This window comes from Octodon degus, unplaced genomic scaffold, assembly GCF_000260255.1.
Source record: "Octodon degus isolate 3935 unplaced genomic scaffold, OctDeg1.0 scaffold00084, whole genome shotgun sequence".
In the NCBI taxonomy this organism is placed as follows: domain Eukaryota; kingdom Metazoa; phylum Chordata; class Mammalia; order Rodentia; family Octodontidae; genus Octodon; species Octodon degus.
The window spans coordinates 7,851,220-7,860,341 of NW_004524660.1; positions in this window are offsets into that span (position 1 = coordinate 7,851,220).

Sequence of the window (9,122 nt, forward strand, 5' to 3'; positions counted from 1 at the left end):
CTGCACTTGTTATGGGTGGGCTTGGGTTCTGAGGTTGCATTTTGTTCCTTCTCATAATTTTGTGTAGCACTGTCTTTTGAACTTTTTTGTAGATCTTCATTGTAGTTATAACCTTAGCATGTACTGAAGTTCAGGTGCAGATCTACAAAGTTTGGATTTATCCAGCTGTGCCTGGTTTGGGTCTGGCTGCTGTGCTCAACTCCTTCCTGCTGCTGCTCTTGAGGGTGAACCTGTTGTGCCCCTGTGGCAAGATGTTCTACTCTTGGATTAGCTGGGTGGTTCTATCCTCTACACTGTCTGCCTGGATTGCAGCTGCAGGGTTATAACCCAGGCTTGTATGCCAGGCCTGAGCTAAGCCTGGAGGGGACAAGGTGGAGTAGCGGGGAGAGGCAGCTCTCCCACACACTCACTGGGTCTGGGCTAGGACTGGGTCTGGGTGTACCCGGAACGCCGCAGAAATTCCTTCTCGGCGGGCGGGGTGCAGGAGGTGCTATGGAGTGGTGGGGGGCGTCCCAAGGGACTGGAAGATGGTCTCACCCACACTGCACCTGGGCTGGGACCAGGAGTCAGTACTGCCAGCGCAGGGTAGTCTGAAGCTCTCCCACATACTCACCAGACCTGGGCTAGGACTGAATACACTGACTTTTGTGAATGATTAAATTGATTACATACAATAGAAAAGGCAGAAAACATGTAAGAGTCATGTAGAATCACACAACTAGCTTTGAACCTTAGCCAAGATGTTTTAAAAGAACGTACTTGAGTCTATTTGTCAAAGAAATTTCTAAAGAAACAAAGATACCTTGTCGATTAGGTTTGTTGTCGTCAACCACTTGTCCAGTGTGTATTTCTAATTGATGCCGTTTACAAGTTTTCCATAGATGATTCTATCAGAGAGACATGTTGGCTAATGAGAATTCCTGTACCATGATTTTCACATAGAATCTTACACAATTTGTAAATAGTTGCATACAGCGAGCTCTCAGGAGTTGTCTCCCTCTTTGTCACCTTTCCTCTTTTCTACGGCTTTGATTTGCTGTTTTATGACATTTTGTTCCTTCTAACTCTCATGTTGGCTTATCTAGGTCTTACATTTTCCTAATCCCTTTAGTATTTTTCTCCATTATCTTGATTTTGATGTAGAGTTTACTAAGACCCTCACTTCTGTTGTTGTAACACCCTCAACTTTCTGTGCTTAAAAGTAAAATTAAAAACTGTACAAAGCTGTACATAAAATATGTACTTGACCTAAAAAAAGACCTGTACACTCAATAGTGTCCTTTGCTTTCAGGTATATGCTTATGTGCTCTTGGTATAGCACAAATTCACTGGGCTTTGGTTACCAATTCAGCCCACCGAAACTTAGGCTTCAATTTCTATTCTGCATAAATGTCATCGAAAGAACATATACACAAAAAGAAGCTGCATGACACAGGTTCATTATTTGTATGGTTGGAGTAGGGAAAAGCAAAGTTTAGCATTCGCGACTACACAGGCTTCTGACCTGAGGAAGCTGCCAGGGTAGGTGGGGCCCACTGGCGTGCACCGCCCAATCCCCACCACAGAGATCTGTCCTAGAGCTCACCTACCTGCAGCGCTGCGTTAACCTGAGTACAACTCAAAAGGACAAATGCTCTCGCAGGTAAAGAAACAAATCAAAGCCTCTCCTGCCAATCATTCCTCGTCTCAGTGTGTGAGCACAGTGCACAGCAGTATTGAGAATTACAAGTGAAAAACTGGGGAAACAAGCAGTTTTAATCTCATAGAGTGACCCTGAGTTTGTCACTAGAATTTTCCTCTTCCTTCTATCAAGCTAAAGACAGTACACCACAGTCTATAAAACTCGTTTCCTTCAATGTGTGTGAGTGCTGCTATGCCATGCTTAAGGTAATAATCTTGTCACTGTCACTAGATTAGTCCTCTTGGATTATTGATATTATAGTCTTCTAACTTAAAAGCCTGCTTTGCTTATAGCTGCTTTATCTCCCAAGGGTTTTCTGTTGCAGTCTTCGTTCCCATAGTTTTAGTGTGAGATGTGGTGGGACCCTTAAGAGATGGGGCCTCCAGTGAGAGGCGGTTAGGTCACCGGGATACAGCTCTCAGCAAAGAAGAAGCAAGTTCTCAGAAGCTGGTCGTATGTGTAACACACGGGGCATTGGGGGGTGGCCAGCCGAGACCACCAGGCCTGTGCAAAGGAAATATGGCGTGAAATTTATTGTGCCTGGGTGCAGGAGGACAGAATGTGAAAAGATATTCTGTAGGGAACAAACAGAAGTGTTCCCCTTCTATAGGAAGTAAGGAAGGTGGAGACATTAGTTGGGAAAATTTTAATACACATCTGTGGTCGAAGTTCTCAGGGTGTCTTGGGCCTCAATAGGCAAAGTCCTTGAAGGTGCACTGTAGATGTTCGGGTGTCTCCAGAGGTCCTGGTGTCCTGCGACCCGCAGAGCTCCTTGTCCTATCTGGTCTCCTTATGGCTCCGGGGGCTTGTGGATGACAGCTTCATGCTGCGCTGAGCTCCTGCCGAGAGCAGCACTTCCGTTGGCAGGCGGCCGCGGCTGGGACCTCGCAGCATCCTGGGAGTGAGTAGCCACAAGGCCCAGGCTCAACTCAAATTCGTGCCTGGTCCCTGTGTCACCCCATGGTCCCCTCATCACACTCCTGCCATGGGGCCTTCGACAGATGCCAATCAAATGGCACCACATGATGGGAGCTTCCAACGTTCAAACTGAAAAAAAAAAAAAAAGAAAAAAAGAAATGCTTTTTCTGTATATATATTTCCAACTCACATTTGCTTTTAAAACGAATGGAAACATGCTGATATATTAAGCTGCAGATGCCCTGCAGGTCAGGGGACTTCCTTGGCCTCTCTTCCAATGAACACCTATATTCACATTTCAAATGCCAGCCGTTCCTATCGCTCCAACTGCCCAGTTTTCCTCAGTGGCATTTCCTTGAGTCTTCTTTCCTAAGGCGACCAACGATATTTGTACCACTCACGTCTCCCTGGCCTTCATGCGCAGCTTCACCGCAGCACTCACAAGGGCAGCCATCCCCCCTCCTTCTCAATGTGAATGTTTCACTCCTACATGAGCACCTTTGTCTCACTGATAACGTTTCACATGTATCTTATTAAACTATCTTTTGTTTCACTTAAGGCCTTGGAGGGTCCTATTGTACATTCAACACATCTCTTCGTTCCCTATATGGTTTTTATATCCTCGGCCCCCAATCCATGAATACCTCCATCTCCACCTGCATTCTAAAATAACCAAAAAACAGACCCCCTAGTTCCACTGGCTTTCTCTCTCATTTTTATCTCATATTGTTTTCAAAACTGCACTGATGTAATTTAAGTAAAACTACAAACTGTCGTGAGTAGCAGTCACATTCTCACTGCATCGGCAGTGTTCTAATTCTGCCCTCGTAAAGCCACACATCACCATCTATGAACTCAGCTCTTCCTGTCTGGTTGCCTTTCACACTCTGCATCTTCTTCATCTCTTCACTACCTCGTGGTATTTTTCAACTTGGAGCTGTGGTTGACTGTCTTCACATCACTTTTTATTTAAATGTTCCTCATGCAATTCATAACAGGCCCGGCCTTTGGCTATTGCTTGCTCTCTGCAGGCGAGCAGCGTCATCACCACCTTTTCCCCTTTGCTCCCCAAGCCTCTGTGTCCCCTCCCTGAGCACCCCCACTTCTTAACTTCCAGGACTCAGTAAGAATAACCCCCTTTTGACTTTGCCTCCAATGTATTTCTTGCCCAAACTCTTTTTACTTTCTTTTGCCAAAATGTAGTCATTCATTTTTTGAATGACAAAGTTTTCTATTTCACTTCCATCAATATAGGGAAAAGACAAGAAACTACCAATTCAAAATCAGACTTTCTATTTCTTCATAAAACTTAAATCATAGGCTCTAAGAAAAGAGTAAAAACGAGCCAGGGAGTCTGACCAGCTTATATTTTAATATATCAGAATAATATTCATTCCTTTTACAGCAGGAGAGCCGTGAAAGCCCTAGAGTCTCCCAATGGAAAGCAGGTGGACGTGCCTGAGGAGCTTGCAGCCCTGAAGAAACAGCTCCCTTCCAACTCTTCACCAGCCACTTTCTTCCAACAATCAGTTCTGTCTTCTAGCTAATGAGCAAATGAAGGAATATCATTTATAGTTTTTTAAAAAGATAAACAATTTTTCAAAACTATCTCTGTGTAGAGGCTGGAGCCTCAGCACCCCAGTGGCCACCTCGCTGCACACAGTGTGTGCGAGCATTTTATAGCAAGAACACAGAAGGCAGGAAGCAATGGTAGGCTTCCTCAGACTTTCCAGAGCCCAGCCAGCCTTTCCTCCCTTGCCTATGAAGCAAACTGAACTTTGACCTCCTGAGGCCGGGTTCTGGGCATTAGCCTTCCTTGTCTAGGTTGAGGAATGGAGAGCGTGGAGCGTGTTGATTAATTCCCTAACCTTCAAGAAGTGTGGAGAAGAAAGTACTTTTCTCTGAAGAAAATGTGTAACATTTAACACTGTATTTCAACTTGCTCTTTTATCTTAATTAATTTTATTTAGAAAGAAAGAGCAATGAGACAGTTTCAAAACAGGTTAGTAGAATAGTTACCATAATTAATACGTGGCATATTGTTTAAAGATTCAGTCCAGAAATGGGCATCCAAGATGAACACACATTTCTCAGAGGAAGAAATTCTAGAAGCTAATAAATACATTAAAAAATGGTCTATATCACTAGCCATCCATGAAATGCAAATTAAAACAACACTGAGATACCATTTCACCCGAGAAAGAATGGCTGTCATAAACAAATCAACCAACAACAAATATTGGAAAAGATGTGGAGAAAAATGAACCCTTCTCCACTGCTGGTGGGAATGTAGACTGGTGCAACCATTATGGAAATCAGTGTGGAGACTCAACTTGCTCTTTCAACAGCAGTCAGTTCTTTTTGCAGCGCTTTGTGCCTACTAAGTGGAAAAAGTGTTCTTATAGCAGAATCAGGAAAATGATAGCACACTGGTTTAGATGTGCCCAACCTGAAATGTATTTCTACTGTCCTCTTGGAGGTTTGTAACACTATCTCATCGTTTCCGGGTTTCTTTTTCCTTTTGATTTTTCATTTGTCTATTGTACTGGGGCAGAAAGTAGCTAAGGAAAATGTTAAAGACAGAAGAGAATGCCTGCTTTGGAAAATGATTTGTAAGCTAAACTGGTGCAAAAATTTAACAAAAAAAAAATAGGTGGCAAAAAGAGGAGGGCTCAAGGGAAGCCTGCTTTCTGCGAGCAGAGCCGTCTTCTGGGTTAAATTTTGTCCCAGGTATTAAAAAAAGATAAACGTGGGACTTTACAGGTAAATGGATGTGGATAAAGACAATACTTGTAAGTGAAATAAGTCAGACCCACATGTGTGAACATCATATTGTCTCACGAGTGTAAGAACCTGAAAGAGTAAATAAAATCTGAAAGGTACAGCGGATACTGTGAAAGGTGAAGAAACTGCTCAAAGGGAAGGAACAACTAGGATGAGGGAAAGGAGAAAAGAAAGAAAGAAGGAAAAATATATATATATATACAGAATAGCTTAGATAACTGTACTGCTGATTTCTGCCAGCCTATTGAAAGGAGCATGTAATGCTGCAACTTATTTTCTCTCCTTTTTAATGTTTTATAAGTTTTTTGTTCGATTTTGTGTGCTTACATCTCGTAACTTGAAACAATATGCAATAGAAGAACCATTGTTGAATTCCATTGTTTGGCTTTGTGAAATTGTGTATCATTTCTAATTTTTTTTTTTTACTATTTCTTTATTCTCCTTAAAAAATTTATCTCAACAGAGTCTTATCTGTGGAATAAGCTGAATTCTTTTTTGAATTTATATGTTCTTTGTTAGTTAATACATACAGTTAAAAAGAAAGGGGAATTAAAATTGCAACCAGACATTCTGGCTCTCTAAATCCAAACAAGGACTTAGCAGGTAACATTTTAACCATCTATGTCAGATAAAGATATGGAAGAGCACAAAAGGGGAGCACAGGAAAGTAAAGGATGATTCCAAAGAATCTGTTCTTTTATAAAAATACTTATGTTCAATTAGGGAAAATGTCTTTAGCAATTTTATGTTATAAATGAATGTTGCATAATTTTTTGGAAAGAATAAAAATGTGGGGCTGGGGAGATAGCTCAGTGGAATAAGCACTTCCCTGGCAAGTGCAGGGGCCTGAGTTCAATCCCTGGTTCCGCCAAAAAAAAAAAGAATAAACATATGTTTTCTTAATCATTGGAACTAAAGTGTAGAGCATATTTACATGTTGTTTTTCTTGGTATGTTCAGGTAAATTATTTCAATTATTATGAAAAGAAGTGGAAATATTTTGAAGTCCTAGTGCTAACTTGGGTCTTTTGTTGTTGTTATTCCACTACCCTTGCACTTGCATGTTACTTCTAAAAAAGAAACAAAAGAAAAAATAATACTAGACTTGACAGAAACATCTTAGAATTTGTAGAAAGAATATTCAGTTATTAGAAGTCATTAAAGAACATCAGCGAAGGGGCCGGGGAGATGGCTCGGTAGAATGAGTGCTTCCCTGGCAAGCACAAGGGCCTGAGTCCAATCCCCGGCTCCGCAAAAAAAAAAAAAAAGAACATTAGCGAAAATAATATTTATAAATATATGAATGTAGGGCCATCCAAATAGCTCAGTGGATTAAAGCACCAACAAGCAGGGGCCAGGGGTTCGATCCCAGGGCCTGCCATGCCAGCCTCACTCCCAGGGCTCGCTGAGACAGCAATTGAGACTGGAGGTGGTGGCACACGCCTGTAATCCCAGCTCTTGGGAGGCTGTAAACAGGCAGATCACTAAGAGTCTGATCTAGTGGTGAGACCCTGAACACCCTGTACACCCTTCCCTAAAATACAAAAAAAAAAAAAAAAATGAGTGTAAGTAATACATAGAAAGTCTTTCACAAGAAATTGAATAGATGGTCAAATTTTCAGACACTTTGGTGTTTAGGTCTTAAAAACATAAACTCTAAAACAAATATAACTGAGTCATTCATATATTTTAAACATAAATAAGTCTAAACAGTAGCAGTTAGACGTGAATAAAAATGCTCTTCTATAAATATACATTTGCCAAATAAAATGCACTACTTTTTTTCTTTAACACTTTTAAAGATTTTTTAATGTACAGATTTTCATAGCCAATTCAATCAATGGATTAAAGAAAAAACTTCCTTGAATCTGTTGCCTAATCTGTAAAATGGAAATCATACATACTCTTTCACTTTGTTATATTAAATGAGAAGATTTTATATACGCAAACTACTTCTTGCCAAATGAATTGTTGATAATCTCTTCAGGAAACACAGGTCTGTCATCCTTACTACTGAGCGATGGCCAGAAACAATGTAAATCAAAGAAGAAGGAAAGATCTCAGTTCAGTGGAATTGGACTAGGAAGTGATATTGTATACTTGTTTGAAATCTTGCTGAATTGATGGCGGGAAATTAATTAAGGCTTGTTTGTAAAAGGAACTCGAAGACTGCGTCTTGGTAAAGGCGCTGACCCTTCCTTTGTTCCCGCAGCTGTCCGATCGGTCTCTAACAGCAGGCCGCAGCTTGGCGCCTCTGCCCTGATGGTGCCCCGATCTCCACTGCACTTTGAACTTGGCATGAGCCCTCTGCCCTCTGCAGTGGACATCTGTAATCTGAAGAGTGCCCGTCCAACCAGAGAATATGAAGTTGATCATGCTTACATTTGCTTACTCTCCCTCCCTCCCTTTCAAGGTAAGAGTAATTCAGATATCTTCCTGATTTACAGATACATGATATTCAACAGGTTATATCTTTTGCAGCGTTCGGTTCCAGACAACTGGAGCTGCACTAGAAGTCTCTACTTACTGCTCTACACCGGAAGGCAGATGCAATCGTTATCCTAACTAATTCCATCTTGGTTTTATAGCTTCCTCTCTTTGAGTCATTTTTACTGCACCAGTTATCGAGTTCCAGGAATAGGAAACTTGTAGGTCATGCTCTTCCCTGGTACCAGGCAGACCTCAAGAGTGAGATCTGAGATGAGGGTCAGTCTGACCACAGTTTGCCCAAGACTTGGCACTGTGCGTATCTCCTGGTCCTACTGTTTTTGTCCTTCTCTGCGAAAAATCTGTAATTAATTTCAATACCTTAATGACAAAATAAAGGATGTTAGACATCTACTCTCCCCAATGAGGCCACATTGAAATAATTCCCTTTTATATTTCTTTTATGAAAGAACACAACAAAATAATAAAGGAAAATAATAAGTACATCACATATCATTCCTTCAAAGTAATTACTCAGAGAACAAAATATAAACAAAAAAGATTGTCTCCTAAGAGAAGAAACAAACATACAATAACACAAAACTTTCTTTTCAATGAATTGAGATTATTTTACTCAGCATTATGTTCTCAAGTTGCATTTCATTTTTCTCAAATTTATCTCTTTTCACGAGAGAGTAGTATTCCAGTGTATGGACACACTTCTATTTTCCTTATCTGTTAGATAGATAGATAGATAGATAGATAGATAGATAGATAGATAGAGATATATATGTCTCAAGATCATGTGCTGCTATAATCATGAATATGCCTCCAGTCCTATAATATGTTAATTGTAACTTTTAGGACAATATCTAGAAGGTAAGTAGCTGAGTCAAATGGAATTTCTTTCTTTTTTTGTGAGAAATCCTACTGGATTTCTACAGTAGCTGTACTAGTTTGCATTCTAATTAACAATGTAGAGTAATTCCTTTTCCCTACAGCCTCACAAGTACTTATTATTAGATTTTTTGGATGATAGCATACCTTCCTGATATCTCGGTGTAGTACTGTGTGAGTGTGTGTGTGTGCATAAAAGACAAGAGCTCTACCACTGAGACACATCCACAGCCCCTCTCCATATAGTTTTAATTTGCATTTCTCTAATTGCCAGGGAAGGTGAATATTTTTTAACATATATATTAACTATTTGTATTTTTTCTTCTGAGAAGTGTTTGTTTCAGTTGCTCATTTTTGATTGGTCTTTCATTTGGGAAGTCTACATTTTTTAGTTTTATATGCATACATTCTAGATG